The 15,490-nt window shown below is 47.0% G+C and overlaps 1 non-coding gene and 1 pseudogene across 1 annotated transcript; both read right to left on the minus strand.

Moving 5' to 3' along the window:
• Positions 1-680: 680 nt before the first annotated feature.
• TRNAG-GCC (transfer RNA glycine (anticodon GCC)) lies at positions 681-751 on the minus strand. The gene has a single exon. It is a non-coding gene; the product is annotated as a tRNA-Gly (tRNA).
• Positions 752-2,853: 2,102 nt separating this feature from the next.
• On the minus strand, positions 2,854-9,785 carry LOC149346526 (membrane metallo-endopeptidase-like 1; annotated as a pseudogene).
• Positions 9,786-15,490: the final 5,705 nt, after the last annotated feature.

The raw sequence follows: 15,490 nt of genomic DNA on the forward strand, positions 1-15,490 counted from the left end.
GGTCTCGGCGGATGCCTTCACGCCGCCTTCAGGACACCGCGGAAGTGTACGTGGATGTTATCGGTGCGACTTCCGCTGCAAGACCTGCCTCAAGCCCATGGACTAATAGACGCTTCTGGCCCTCCAGCCAAGGGTGTGGGCTGATCCTCAAGAGATCATGTTTAATCTCTGGTTAACCTCTTGGCACGTGAAAGCCCCTTGGGGGTCACGCTTCCAGGTTCAAGCGGATTAACCATGCCGTAATGACCACCAGACTATGAAATCTTTTACCGACCCCCCCCCCCTCCCTACCTCCCGGAACTTTGATGACTGTGGCTCTTCCCTTCCTGTCATGTCGAATATATGCCAAAGTATAATACGACGCGAGTGCAACGTTTCGCAAGCATTTTCGACACTTTTGGAAACTACCCAGAACCATTGCACTGAAAATGCAATTTTCAAAAAATTAACTGCCCACTGCCGGGAATCGCATCTGGGCCACCCGCATCAACGATTGCGCGAGCAACACAACTTCCCCTTCAACATCGGCGTCGTTGGCTCAGTGGTAGAATACTCGCCTGCCACGCGGGTGTCCCGGTTTCGATTCCCGGCCGACGCAGAGAGTGCTTTTTTTTGCACTCCGTCGGCCTGCAATCCAATGGAACTGCTGCAACGAAAACTCAATTTAACAAAATGGTAACTGCGTCGGCCGGGAATCGAACCCGGGCCACCCGCGTGGCAGGCGAGTATTCTACCACTGAACCACCGACGCCGATGCTACAACGCATTTGCATTGCTCTCGCAATTCTCGTATGCCATGAAGATTTAATAATGACATTTATATGCCAGCAATGTTCACGACGGCGCAGAGGACAAGAAACGTCTTGAAGCGATGCCACGCGCACGCCAGAAGGACAGTGCTACGCCTGCCACTAGAGGCAAGGGAGTGGAAGAGGAAATGCAGCAGCTGGCGCTACGGCTTCGACAACGGGAAGGTGGTGATAACTGCACGCCTTCCGATACTTGCGAGAAGGCGTGGAGGGGGAAGATAGGGGGAGCCACGACCGGTTTAAGTAATCATGGATGTAAGTAATAATGTCGGTTGAGGGTGGAACAAAGCGCTACCTTGCAAAGGGCTGCAAAGGTGACAGAGGCGCTGTGATGTGCGTTTGATCTTTTTTCACCTTCCGCTCTTCAAGTACCCGAGTTAGAAGCAGGCCGTGGTGGCTGGGTTTCGGTGGAGGTGAAACGCAAGGCGCCCGTTTGCTGAGCGATGCCAGTGCACGTTCCCCAGGTGGCCGGAATTATTCTGGAACCCTCAGATATGGCACACTTCTTTTCTACTTTGTGTTCAGGCACGGAATGTAAAAACAGGCGGCCACTTGTTAAAGCAGGAAGCAGGGAGCTACATGCCACGATCAATGCGGAAGCCAGCTGCGAGTGGCGTAGGAGGGTTTGGGATTGGTCGCTATCCACATCGTATGGTCTGAAGGGGGTGACGTAGAGTACTCTGGAGCTAACAGGCTACACAGAGTTCCCACCCTGAAGCAATGCAAAAGAAGGCGATAACATCATGCTGACGCACAAACGTTACACCTCCAGCTTTCGCTGCACCCCGAACTGCCGAAACCGTGGCGTCGATTTTTACAGCGAAAGCTGTTACATGGAGCCCTTTCCGGTATACCGGCAGATTCATGACTAACAGCGTAGACTGTCAACATCCGGTTATTGGGGAAACCATGGGTCAGTACGACGCGCGCACCGCCATGTGACTGTCAACATCCTGTCATGTGATCGGAGATGGGCAGTCAGGTGACGGTGCGCGCCTACACAATACTTAATACTTAGTACTTCATACTTAATACTCTATAAGGTACAAAAAAAAAGGTTTGTTGGTTGGTTTATTGGGGTTTAACATCCCAAAAACAGAAGGCCTGTGTGAATCAATTTGACACTATCAATATATCGATCCCTGTCAAGAAAACACTTCGCTGCACGTCAGCAGCACACGGACACTTGGGGAAACGTAAACAGCGTTGAAGACAGTTTGACAGCGTGGAGAAGACAATCGCATACTGCACGCATGCAAATCATGGGGAAACTTAAACAGCGTTGTAGACAGTTTGAGAGCGTGGAGAAGACAATCGCATATTGCACGCATGCAAATGATGCTAGCCATACAGTTCGGATTATACAGTGGCCGAGATGCAGCAATCTGAGGAAGCCACAACGACACAAATGCGCAGAGTTGAGAGCAACATACACTACATCATGTCCGCGTCCGAGCAACACGGCCACAAGGCAGCAATGACCAGAAAAAAATGAAAACAGCACTGAAATTCGTCCAGCGTTGCTCTTGAGCGTAACCCACGTTTGTGTAAACGGCCAATACGGTGGCCACGGCTGTAGCGCTGTGTACGCCCCAGATCGCCGGGACTAAGTCAGCACACAATTTCTTGCTCATTCAATCTAGAAAGCACGACACTATAAGCGCTTTCTCAGCGGCATATATGTCGCCCTTGATTTACGCCTGGCCTCATCATCCAGCAAATCGGAAAGCGCGTGCCATTAGTGGTGTCAGTGCTGGGCAATTGCCCGAAATCTGCCCATTTTAACCGCAGCAGAACTTGCTCTTCGGTGGCACTGTCACAAGTTCTCAATGAAGGCTGTCCCGAGCACAGTAATAGCTGAAGTGGTAACATTATTCTAACTAGAGATGAAGGTAAATTGTTTCAGGAGTGACTGCATGGTCATTAAAGCACAGCGTAGTCTATGATGCTCATAAAGTTCTATGCAGAAAATCGGGTGAAAACGAAACGGTATATCATGAAACGTCACGGAATCCGGAATATGGAAGCTTTCCAGTGGAACCGGTCAACCGAAAAAATTGAACTTTTTCTGGGGATTCATCTTGGATGGATTGGAACAGTCGAATGCTCTCGCGAATGCCGCAGAATTGCGCATGACGATGTTACAGTCTGACGAGAAGGCGCTGTGGAAGCCACGTACAGTGCAGGACATGTAACACATGGTCATGAAGAGGGCTTTGTCCGGCGAAATGTCCTTTCCGACGTAAACACCTTCGCCAATGTCGGCTTCTTCCATTGCCGCGTACGCAATCTCCGCAGCTGGCAACTCCGGAAACACGTTCGCCAAACCGTGGAAGTCGAGGCAGCTGTCTCTCTCCTGGTAGGCTTTTCTCGCCTCTTCGGAGAAAATGCAGTCTACCTCCGTGCCGTTTGGAATCCACCGGATGCCCTCTTTGTCCAGAACCCTCACTAAGTTAAGCGCCAATAAGTACCCGAGGCCGCCGAAAAACATGGAGTTCGTGCCGCCACTGTAGTAGAGCGGAGGGTAGATCATGTAGATTGGTACATCCAAGATGTCCAGAACGTAGTCAAGCCTGGGGTAGGTCGGCGGAAAGTTGGATGCCAGCTTAAAAGCATCCCAGTGCACCTGCGAGTCGTTGATACGACGCACTCTCTCGCTGGCACGATGCATGATCCTGCGTGCCTGAATCCAGAGTTCGACGAACAGTTCCCCCGTGCTCGGGTAGTCATTGTAAATTTCCTCCAGCGCTTCGTTGTTCAGCAATTGCTCTTCGGGCCACGCTCGCATCTTAACTGACCTCAGCTTCTCTCTGGTGACGCGTTTGCTGTCGTCGTCAAGCCACGCTACGCGCTCCACCTTTTTGATGGCAACGGAGACCAGCCTCCGGAATCCGGCGCCAATGACTTCCCGGTCCTTCTCCCTGTTGTCGATGGAGACTTCCAGGGAGAGGACAAGCGCCTTGTACGTAGACTCGGTGCGGAAGCTACAGAATAGGGAACGGTAGACGTCGACCATGTGCTCGGCGCCGAAACGTGTCAGGAGCATCCGGGGCTCGCCAATGGGAGCGAACATCTGGACGAACGTCCAACCGAACAAGTTGACAAGTCGCGTTTGTTGGTAGTCGTCGAGGAAGCCCCCGACGGTCTTCAGGAGGTTCTCGTCGCTCAGGTTTACGTCGTCAGTGGCTGCCAGTTCTGGACTCAGTGCAACATTTTCTTGAAGAAGGTTCATCCAGGTACCCGAGTTGATTGGCTGCGAGTGGTTGCCAATGTCTCCGAGGCGGAATGCTGCCGGGGTCCTCATTCGAGTGAACATCATTGCGCAAAGTTCGATCAGCACGGTGCCCTCCATGTTGCTTGTTTCCTCGATGGTATCCTGGAGGGAGGCATCGTGCACGGGAGCAGTGGTGTTCAGGCTGAGGTCTTTATAGTAGCCCATCCAATACGCAACATAGCTGCTACGGTCCTTCACAGCCTCGTACTGATCCAAGAGGAACGGCAGCGACGGAGATGGGCTGAACTCCAGCAGCCATTTTCCAAGCCGGGCGAGCTCGCGAACTTCGAACCAAAAGTGGACATGCCACTTGTAGGACAACGCCACCAGCATCTCCAGGGGGTTCGCGTCGGCTCGTGGTGGCTCCGGCCAGCCGAGACCCATTTCCTGCATGAGTGCCAGGAACTGCGGCAGGTGGGCGCCGCCGTGGACCCGTGCGTTCATGCAGGACTTCTACATGTCGAGGGCCTTGGCTGCCACTGGGAACTTCAGGGCGCCCTTGATGAGTAGTTCCCTAAAGATCATGAGACGCGAGAAGGCCACGTCGTCGACGGGCGTCTTGACGTGCTCCCTGCGGTCCGTCGGGGCCGACCAGGAGGAGCACACGTAGGCGGAGAAGTCTTCGCACGGGTCGATGCTCCTGTTGAGATCTCTCGTTAGGAGTTGCACGTGCAAGCGGCAGGGCAGGCTGTCGCAGTGCTTCCTCTCTGCTGGAGACGGGGTGTGACCCCCGAACACAAATGTGACGAGGGCCACGAGGAGCAAAACTGTGGCGGCGCAGGCGATCCCAGCGATGGCCATTTTTTTCCGAGGAGTGAGCAGCAAGAAAACGGGGGGAAGTACAACTTTGAAAAGGCTGCATCAGTGCTTTCTAATGAAGCACAATGAAATAAAACAGCGCAAGGGACGGGACGAAACACGAAGGAGCAAAACACAGACACGGGCGCTGACTAACAACTGAAATTTTATTTTGATGTAGGACACATATGTAAGGTACAAAGAGGGGGGTGTGTCCAAGGCGATCCTACACATTCGTCCCGTCCCTCTCGCTGTTTTATTTCATTATGTAATACCAACTAGTCCGGCATCTTTCACTTCTAATGAAACACGGTGAGCGTACCACAAGACGCGGGACACTGGACGAAAACCCAAGCAGCGCATATAATTGGCCTAGTATTGGAAATAGATTGGTTTACTCCGATCGTTTATAGGAACTGCCTGTGTCAAATAGATTTCTAATATTCGGCCGATTAAGTGCGCTGCTGGAGAACGAGACGTATACGTTCCGTGCGATCGAGTATCAGCATAGTGAATGCGTGCTAGCCTGTAGACGTATACTATACCAGCCAGCCGCAAAGTATATAACATGCGACGTGACAGGTGCATGTGTCTGTATGTGCATATTTAGCAAATGCGCATGCGCAGAAACGTGCAGAGAAAGAATCCGGCTCGTACGGTATACGCATTTATATCTATGCTAGTGCGTCTCCAGTCCAATGAAATCAGAAAAGGAGATAAAGCCTGGAGGGCTGATTATGCTAACCCTTTGCGCCACATTCATCGCTAAAGGCAAGAATGCTTGCACAGAAAGTGACGAACATATTAACGACTCACTTTTAACGAGCGTAGCGTCGAAATCTGTTTTAAAGAGAATCTTTCCATGCTGATAATCAGCCTAACATCAAAAACACGGCATAGATACCCAGTGTAGCACCAACATCAAAACAAGGTTATAAAATTGTAATGAAGTTGCAGTACAGCGTTACATGGCCCACTGAAAGATATTTTAAAGGGATACCGTATGAATATTAGGCGCTCCAGTTTAGTTCTGCAATGAAATCTGGCGTTGCGAAGTCCATAAAAGACAACATGGTGTTTTTTTTTTGCACAATGTAAGCGGAAAGCATTTTGCACCCTCATATTTTCCTTCAACTGGTCCACTTAGCGATGGGGCATGCAACCACTGCTCCTTGATGCTGCGACGTCACAATCTTTCTCCGCGTCCAGCCGGCCCGGCCGCTTCGGCATCCCATCGCTTGTGGCAGAGCATCCGCCTCACACTCGGGAGGTGCAAGGTTTGATCCCCAGTGCCGATACCCATTGGCCTTATATAAATGGGTGCATTATAACGGGATTTGAAGGTGATCACTTCAGGATTAACTTACGTGTTAATTTGTGATGAAGCGCTCTAACAGGACTTGTTTTTTCAACAAGGCTGCTACGAATACATTAGCCTAGCTAACCGAAGGATTCCTTTATCCTGCACCGTCACGTTTGCTGCGGACCAGGGCCGTAGCCAGGAGAGGCGGATCTTGTGGAGCTTCAGCCTCCCCCCACCTCCGAAATTTTTCGAACTGTCACGCACGGCTGACCAAAACAAGCACCGGCACCGGAAGTCATTCTGGATTTTGTCACCTATAATGTCTTTTTAAGACTAGAAAAGACATTTTGTCGTCAATATTGATAACTCGGGTTGGATTTCGTGGCCATGCCCATGCACCTAGAGTCACGTAACGCAAGCATCAGATAGTATCATGATCGAAATTACCATGCGAATACGAAAATTTTGAGGACATGCCGATCTTGATTGACGTTGCTTATTGAAAGCCCTGGCCACGTGGCGTTTCCCAACATACACAGTCGAATATTGGTTATTGCAACTTGCGGCATCATTCGTTATTTTCGTTTCTCCTTCTCTTTCCTTTTTAGCAAACTTCTTTTATTTTTACTTTGAACCAAAGGCATACCCTTCTTTGATTATGGGTGCAGAATAATTGTCGCCGTGTTGGCAGTTAAAAAATACGTACTTTGATATTGATTTCTGCATTGCTACTCTATTATTCTAACCATATGATGCTGTTGCGGCCGAAGCATGGCCCAAGTACATATCGCGACTTCAGCTATCATAGTTTTGTTTTTGGCTAGATCGTCTGTCATTCCGTGTGTAAAATTTACTATCTGTTATTACGGAAGGTGTTTTTTACCTTGTTTGACGCATTATACAGAGAGACTTTTGCTTAGATACGTAGCTTTAATGGAGACATACGTGTAATTAAATATCTTGTGAGGTTTTGTGTATACATACAGTGACTGTTTCCATTGACACTTTTTTGTCATTTATCAATTTGTATCTTCGCATTTCTAATACTCCATTTTAGCTTCGCACTTCTAATGCATATATTTCTGAACTCCTCGTTAATACATGTTCGCATTGTGGGGACTAAAATTTCGGTACAATTACTCGCAATACATGACCGGCGACAGCTGCTGCTGCGCAGTGCACAGGAACGAATGACAACGTCGTTGAGATTTTTTCCTGGCCGTTGCATATGTACAAAAATGTAAAGGTTCTTGACCTACAAAGATTCACAAGAATATTTGTCCTCTATAATTGTTCTGTAGGTGTTAGCAGCACACATCAAACAAGGACGGACAGAAAAGGCAACGAAACTCAGCGCTGCTTCGTGGGCGCTGCTAACACCTACAGCATTAAAACCAGCTAGCCCAAGAAAAGACGATTCTGACCTATAAATGTTCATTTCATGGCCTTTATGTGTTTTATATCAGCGGTTTTGCAGGTTCCGGAATGATATATATTTCTAGACTTCGTGCGATATTTTCTTTACTTATTAAATACGCAAAAGCGTGCAAGAATTGGCATCAGTTATGTCTACCATGGTTTTTAAGACATACGAATGCATTCTTTTATTTTAAAAATACATATGTCACTTGTGTAGACAGTGCGCAGCGTTATCTAATAAACAATGGCATTGCCAATATACGCATTGCCAATTAGGCAATGCCAATATGGCAGTGCAGTTATTATTCTTGCGTTTGATCCCTCCACAATTTCTATGAGAAGGCCGCGCTGCAACAGGAGCCCCCCCCCCCCCCCTCCCGAACAAAATTTCTGGCTATGCCACTGCTGTGGACTACGTGCATGAACGTCAAACCAGAAAAAAGTTTCTTGGCCCGTTTTAGCAGGAACGAAAGCGAAAACCTTCAAATCGCGCTAAACTGCACAAGACTGCTGGGTGAAACGCATGAGAAAAGAATTTTGGACCAACCGTTGCGTACAGGTCAGTGATTCGTGTCGCCGTCAAAACAACTTAAATCCGCCTTTAGTAGTAAAATCAACTTGTAAGCTCTAGCCCTCAATGTTTCAGAAAAGTTACAAAAAATGCATTGAGAAAAAGTATTTACTTAAACCAAAAATAACCACTGGTATAAAGTTTTAGTTTCGTGGTGATAGCGACCTTCATAGTACCGGAAATCACGTGATCTAAAGAAACCAACGCCCCGCCGCGGTGGCTCAGTGGTTACGGAGCTCGGCTGCTGGCCCGAAAGACGCAGGTTCGATTCCGACCGCGGCGGCTGAATTTTGGTGGAGGCGAAATTCTAGAGGTCCGTGTGCTGTGCGATGTCAGTGCACGTTAAAGAACCAGAGGTGGTCGAAATTTCTGGAGCCCTTCACTACGGCGTCCCTCATAGCCTCAGTCGCTTTGGGACGTAAAACCCTAATAAACCAATAAACCAAACTAAAGAAACCAACGTTGCCAGGTTAGTACCCTGTAATTTCTTCGCAGAATAACGCCTGTCTATCAAGCACCTCAATGGCTGCCACTAACCACGGTTAGCGAAATTGCGGAAAGGACGTGCACGGCTCCAGACACAGCATGTTAACTGCGTAGTTGAAGCTAATTACTGTGTCTGCGCGTAAGGTAAATTACAGCACTAATGACTTTTAACTAAGTTGCGCAAGTAAGGGTATGATGCGATAGCTTAAATTTTTGCACCCTTTAAGCAGTGGCCCTGCGATGGCAGGTGTTGCTATCGGTCGCATAAGAGTCTTTTACTATAACCTAAAGGGAAAGGTGGCGCCCCGTCTAGGGGTGTTTGCATGGAGCTAGCTCAAGACCACTTCGGCCACCATGATCGCTCTAAGCATCAAGGGCCGGCGAGCTACCCACTGCAGAACCACAAATTTTGGCAAAGAATAATCGAAAATAAACGATGTTCGATCATCAAGAATGCTCTAACATTCAATGTCCCGTCTATAAATTGTAACAAACGAACAGATAAACATGTATATACAAAGATTGCCCAAAATAAGAGATGGCTTGCTCTCCTATTGGCCATGTATTGCACACTAAAAATTGCGAGGACACTTTGGCGACAGGCGAAAGCCGAGGACACTATGCCGTGACGACTTCCGGTGAATGTGACGTCACACCGTTCCATGACTATATCGACGTCCGCGCTATTTCGACGCATTTCCGACATTTCTGCCTATAATTAACTACTTCTACAGTCATCAAACTTGCCTTATAGGTTCATTTTTACCTCCTCTATCTGAAGCAGTCATTCATTTTTTCCTGTAGTTTTTAGTTCCCGAGGTAACATGAGTTAAACGCCGCCAAAGGTGTGACACCCTCTGCTAACGGACGGACGACAGTATGAGCCACTAAAAGCCTTCGCGTTAGTATTTCGAGCTTAACAGGCACACTTTTAGAAACCGCCTTCTCTGGAAAGCGAACTGAGCACACAACGTACTAAACGCACTCGCCTTGGCCGAGAAGGGCCCAGCAGGATGTGCATAGCTGCCGGTGGACATCTCCGTCATGCCCTTCTTCCCTCTGGAAATCCAGTATCGTCTCCCTGGCATTTGTCAGGAAGGAACGACGGCCAGCCGGACCGCGCATCTCCTCCGCACCGGCAGACCTCTTGAGGCCAGAGGCCGCCGGAGCGTCGGACGGTGTTGCCGACTGCTGCTGTGGCACGTCGAGCGGTCTAGCCGCCGACACCTGCGGCCGATCTGGGTCGTTCGCCATGGCGGCGCTGGGGTCCGCGTGCGGCGGTAGCGGCGCATTGCCGTCGGTAGGAGAAAAAGTATGCGCGGACTTGCGCCTAAGGGAGTGGGCAGTGGCACCGCCCGCCAACGCTTGATGATGCGTAGCCGGTGGCGCTGCAGAAAAGGCAAGGAAGAAGTGTTACCGGGCAACTGTGGTTTGTAGCGTAAAACAGCGATAGGACAGAGTCGAAAGAGGGGTGAAGAAATTTCTGTCAGGAAATCGCTCTGGCCCATTCTTTCATCAAGGAACGCTAAAGACACGCTGTATATGCAGAGAGAGGACCACACCCCATGCCCTGCAAAAGTCCCTTTCTTCTCCTTGACTTCTACTACGATGTCATCAACCCGGGTTCGTTCCCTCACATACTCTGCCCTCTTCCTGTCTCTTAACGTTACACGTATCGTCTTCCCTTTTATAGGTCGCTGCGCTGTCAATTTAAGTTGAACCCTGCTGGTTAGCCTCCACGTTTCTGCCTGATAGGTAAGTATCAGTAAGATACAGCTGTTATATACTTTTCTCTTGAAGAATAATGGTAAACCCCCATTCATAATCTGATAGGAGCTGCCAAAAGCGCTCCACCCTCCGTTCTTATTCTTCTGCAGCCAGATACAACTTAAGAACGAAGCGGTTTTTCCCCCGTCAGAGGACCCCCTTCCAGCAAATCGCGTCGGCCGATCCTCATGAGCCTGCTAGCGTGACAATGGAGGGAGTGGGGTTACAGTGCAGGGGGAGAACTATACCCCGGTTATCCCTGAAGCTCTACTGGACATTCGCAGGACGTCTCGAGCGTCCGCAGGACGTCCAAGGGTGCTTAAGTGCCCATTGGGGCCCGTCCATGAAGGGACGGGACTATCACCTTTCATCTGCCACTATCTGCATTGCCGCGCTAGCAGAGCCATGAGAATCAGCCGTCGCCATTGGTTTGAAGGGGGCCCTTTGACGGAGAAAAGCCGCTTTGTTCTTGAGTTGTATCCGACTGCAGCTATTTCACTCTCGTGATCTGGAGCTTCCGTCACTACCTGCCCTAAGTAGGCGTGTTCCTTTACCCCTTCCAGGGGCTTGCTACCAATCGTAAACTGTTGCTCCTTTCCGAGACTGCTCAATATTACTAAATGCTAGAGGCCCGTGTACTGTGCGATGTCAGTGCGCGCTAAAGAACCCCAGGTGGTTGAAATTTCCGGAGCCCCTCACTACGGCGTCTCTCATAGCCTGAGTCGCTTTGGGACGTTAAACCGCATAAAACCAACCAATCAACTTTAGTTTCATAGAAATAAATTTTTGACTCACCGTTCTCCTTTGGCTGTCTGAGTCGTTAACCATGGTTTGCATTTCTTTCCCTGACTGACTTACAACAAAGCAATTACATTAGTGCAGCGCAGGTTACCAAGGCATTCTCCATGAACCCTTATCCTAAGTTGCTCCCAATCCAGACCTCTGAATACCTCCTGTAAGCAGGCAGTGAATAGCATTGGAGAGGTCGTGTCTCCATGCTTTACACTTTTCTTTATAGGAATTTTATTGCTGACTTCATGGAGGACTATGCCTGCCCTACAGCCATTACTATTGATGTCTTCCAGTATTTTTACACAAGCCTCATCTACACCCTAATTCCGTGATGCCTGCATGACCGCTGAAGTTTCGACTGTGTCAAACCACACTCTCTGGAACTGTTTTTTGAGTGGTGGGGGGCATTTCTAGTTTGTTTTGTTATTAATTAATTTATTTATTTTTCTATGTTTTCTTTACATAGTAAACTATACATTTCTTTTTTTTATTTTCTATACTTTGCAATGTTTATACACGTATCTGTTAATGCATATAAAACCTCAACTGAAATGGGCAGCTTTAGAAAGATAAACAAACGAGAAGTGACAATCGGCTGGCTGCATTGAAAAAGTTTGTGCATAGCCTTGCAATTCTTCTGATCAAACTCATGAAGTGGAATCAGACAATCATCTTCTGTTATGACATGATTCGTTTAGGTTTCTGAAGAGAAACGTTTTACGACTGGTTACGAAGCCGACTATAGATCAGCTCCACTGCACTTTACATTGATAATTTCCTATAGAATTGAAGCGTTTCTCAGAAGTCTGACCTATGCACAAACAGTTGGAGGCTACAAGGGCGCTTCCGCACTCAGAAGAGAGAGAGAAATGAACGGAAAGGCAGGGAGGTTAACCAGGCGATGCCCAGCAAGCTACCGGACACTTGGGGAGGGGAACAAAGGGGAAAAAAAGAAAAAGAGCGGCAATGAAATGAAATAAGAAAAAATGTAGAGGGACGGGGAGGGTGGCTGCCACCCCCTCTCTGTTCCTCCGTACCTTAGTCAAATGCTTTCTCGTAATTGGGGTTGGTTATATGATGCGCATTAATCTATCACCAGAATGGTAGTGTGAATAGGGTCTATATTTGAGTAGCCTTTACGAAGGCCTACGGTTGTCCTAACTCTATTAGCGAACACCTTAGTAAATATCTCGTAGGCAACGAACAGTAAGCTGATCGGTCTGTAATTCTTCAAGTCCTTGTCATCTCCTTTCCTATGGACTGAGATGAGGTTAGCGTCCTTCCAAGCTTCCGGCACGCTCGAGGTCGTACAAGACATTGCGTATACAGGGTGTCTAGTTTTTCTAGCCCAATCGGCCCTTCGTCCTTCAAAAGATCTGATGTTTCCTGATCCTCACCAGCTGCTTTCCGGTTTGCATTGCTCCTATCCTTTCTTTACTTCCCCTTTCTTTACTGTTGGGATGTGCCATTTCTGCGCGGTTCTTCCTATTTCATTTACGTCTTGATTACACTGGCTACTGCGTAGATTTCTGTAGGACTCTTTGGCTACTTTAACTGTCTTTTCTCTACGGCTAATGACATTGCCCTGTCTCTTAACGCATACATCCGATTTCTGCCCACGACTAGTTTCTGCTTTAGAGCTTCGAGGCTCCCTCCGTTCTGTACAGCATGCTGTAGATTCTATCCACATTAAAGTTTTTATGTCGATTGCTAAATACTTGCCGATTAGTTTCGATAAATCTGCTAGTTACGTTCTGTCTGTGGGGTAAGAGGCTTTCATACTTTGACGTTCATGCTTTTTTGAGAGAGCCTGCCGATATTCTGTGTAACCATCCGACCACCTACTTCTACTGTGCACTGTAATGACAGCTGTTAGATTATCTTTCACTGCTTGAACATTAAGATCGCCTTCCTCGGTTGAATACGAATATATGTTGTGCAGAGAGATCCTGATTTTGTTTGCGGTCGTGACCGGCCGGCTGAGTAAAAATTGGAAAAGACATTACTCCGCTTTAATGGCATGACGCGATAGCGTAGTAGGTTAGGCTTTCATGAGAAGCTCGACACCTTTGAACGCATTTTTAATTTTTAAGGCGGAAGCCTTTAATGCCTCATCGTTGTGATCAGGAGTTGTCGACAGAAATGTCACGGATTTCAATCGGTCGAAACGGTCGTGACGTCACAGTGCGCAAATTTCAAACGGGGCCAATTGTCCTTTGGCTAGTAACCATGCAACCAATTAAAGGGATCGAATAGTGATGCTCCAATTAAGTAGGACTATGTTTAGTTGACTGCTTAATCACCTAATTTCATTTCATTTCATTTCATTTATTGGTTTTGTTTGGCCAGTACAGAGACTGCAAACAAGGGAGAGCAAGCTAAAGGCGCCTAGTAGCGCCTGACAGAGGCCTGCCCTCCCCATGTAAAAAAAAAAAACAAAACAAAGTGGCACTTGGCAATGGTACAAAGTTTCCATAAGTAACAGAAACTAGAATAGCAGCGGATATATTGACAACGAAACAGAGATCAAGCATGCATAGAGCTAAGCACAACAAACTAAGATCAAAACATAACAAAGACAAAAACTGATTAGTTAGAAACACACCACAACTAGCTATAACAAAAATATTCATGAACAGTTTTCCTAAACCTGACCTCGGACATATTTTGTAGCGACAATTCTGTTAAATATGGATAGGTGTTTAATGTATGAGGAATTATGTGAGTTAGTTTTTGGAACCCATAGTTTGTACGGGATTTTGATGCATGGTATTGAGGGTGCCTAAGACTGTATGCTGTTTGGGCAATTAAATATGTGCTCTCGAAAGTCTGCCAGTTTCCTTTCATAAGGTTTCTGATATAAACAGCAAGCTTCTTGTGGTAAGCCGCCGTGATGGTTAGCAGTCTATGGTTGAGGAAGGAAGGACCTGTGCTCTCACTGTAATGTAAATTATCAATCGCTCGTACAGCTCTTTTTTGTAAAGTAAGTACTTTCACAAGATTGGTTGAGGTAGTCGTTCCCCAGATCAACAAACAATATTGTACATGCGAAAAGACTAGAGAGAAATAAATTTGTAGTTTGAATTTTCGAGGCAGTATTGTGCGAAATTTATTTAGGATACCAACAGAGCGAGCCATTTTAGTGCAAACGTAGTTTACATGATCTGTCCAGAGTAAATGTTCTTCAAAAATGACTCCAAGGAACATTGTAGAGCTGACACGAGTTATAGGAGCTTGTTCGAAGTGAATTTGGAAGTTGTTCGGAACTTCCTTATTTTTGGCTCTAAACACTATGTACTTTGTTTTCCTGACATTAAGTTCTAACCTATTTGATTTTAACCAAACAGACAATTGGGATAACCAACTATTGGAGGCTGCTTGCAAAATATTACTATCTTGCCCTGAAAAAAATACGTTAGTATCGTCTGCATAGATTATAATGTTGTCTGCTGGACGAAGGTTGACGATATCATTAATATATAATAAGAACAACGTTGGTCCTAGAACGGAGCCCTGTGGCACACCAGACACAATCTGACCGATCCCAGAAGAAATACCGTTAATGATAGTTGTTTGAGATCGGTTGTCAAGGTAGCTAGCAAATAAGGTTAAAGGAACGCCGCGTATTCCATAACACTGCATTTTTTCAAGCAATATCTTATGGTTAACCGAGTCAAACGCTTTCCTCATATCAAGGAATATGCCAACTGTTAGCAGTTTATTTTCTATGTTTTCAATTAGCTTTTCTTTGATTTCCAGTAAGGCGGCCTCAGTTGTTTTGCTTTTTTGAAATCCGTACTGTTGCTTGGAGATGACATGGTTTTTGTCGAGATATTGAGAAAGACGTGTGTTGATTGCAAGTTCTGCAATCTTAGAAAAGACTGAAAGAATGGAGATCGGCCGATAATTATTTAAATCATTAATGTCACCCCCTTTGTGAATGGCAGTGACACGAGCTATTTTCAACTGATGTGGAAATGTGCCTGTCGTGAACATTAGGTTAACTATATGTGCTAATGGTATCGCAATGACATCTGCTACTTTCTTGATCGGGACTGGAGCTATGCCATCGACACCTGGAGCACTATTACTGCGTAAGGAGTGAATAATGGTAATTATTTCTGAGTCAGTGCATGGTAACAAAAACATGGAATTACTTTGTTTACTGGTTATATAGACTGAGGCATCTTGATGTGGACCATCAGTTGATTTTGGCGGAAAAACAGATAAGAAATGCCCATTAAATTCATTTGCTAGTTCAGCGCCATCAT

The sequence above is a fragment of the Amblyomma mixtum genome, chromosome 4, assembly GCF_055824585.1.
Source record: "Amblyomma mixtum isolate Tamu chromosome 4, ASM5582458v1, whole genome shotgun sequence".
Taxonomy (NCBI): Eukaryota; Metazoa; Arthropoda; class Arachnida; order Ixodida; family Ixodidae; genus Amblyomma; species Amblyomma mixtum.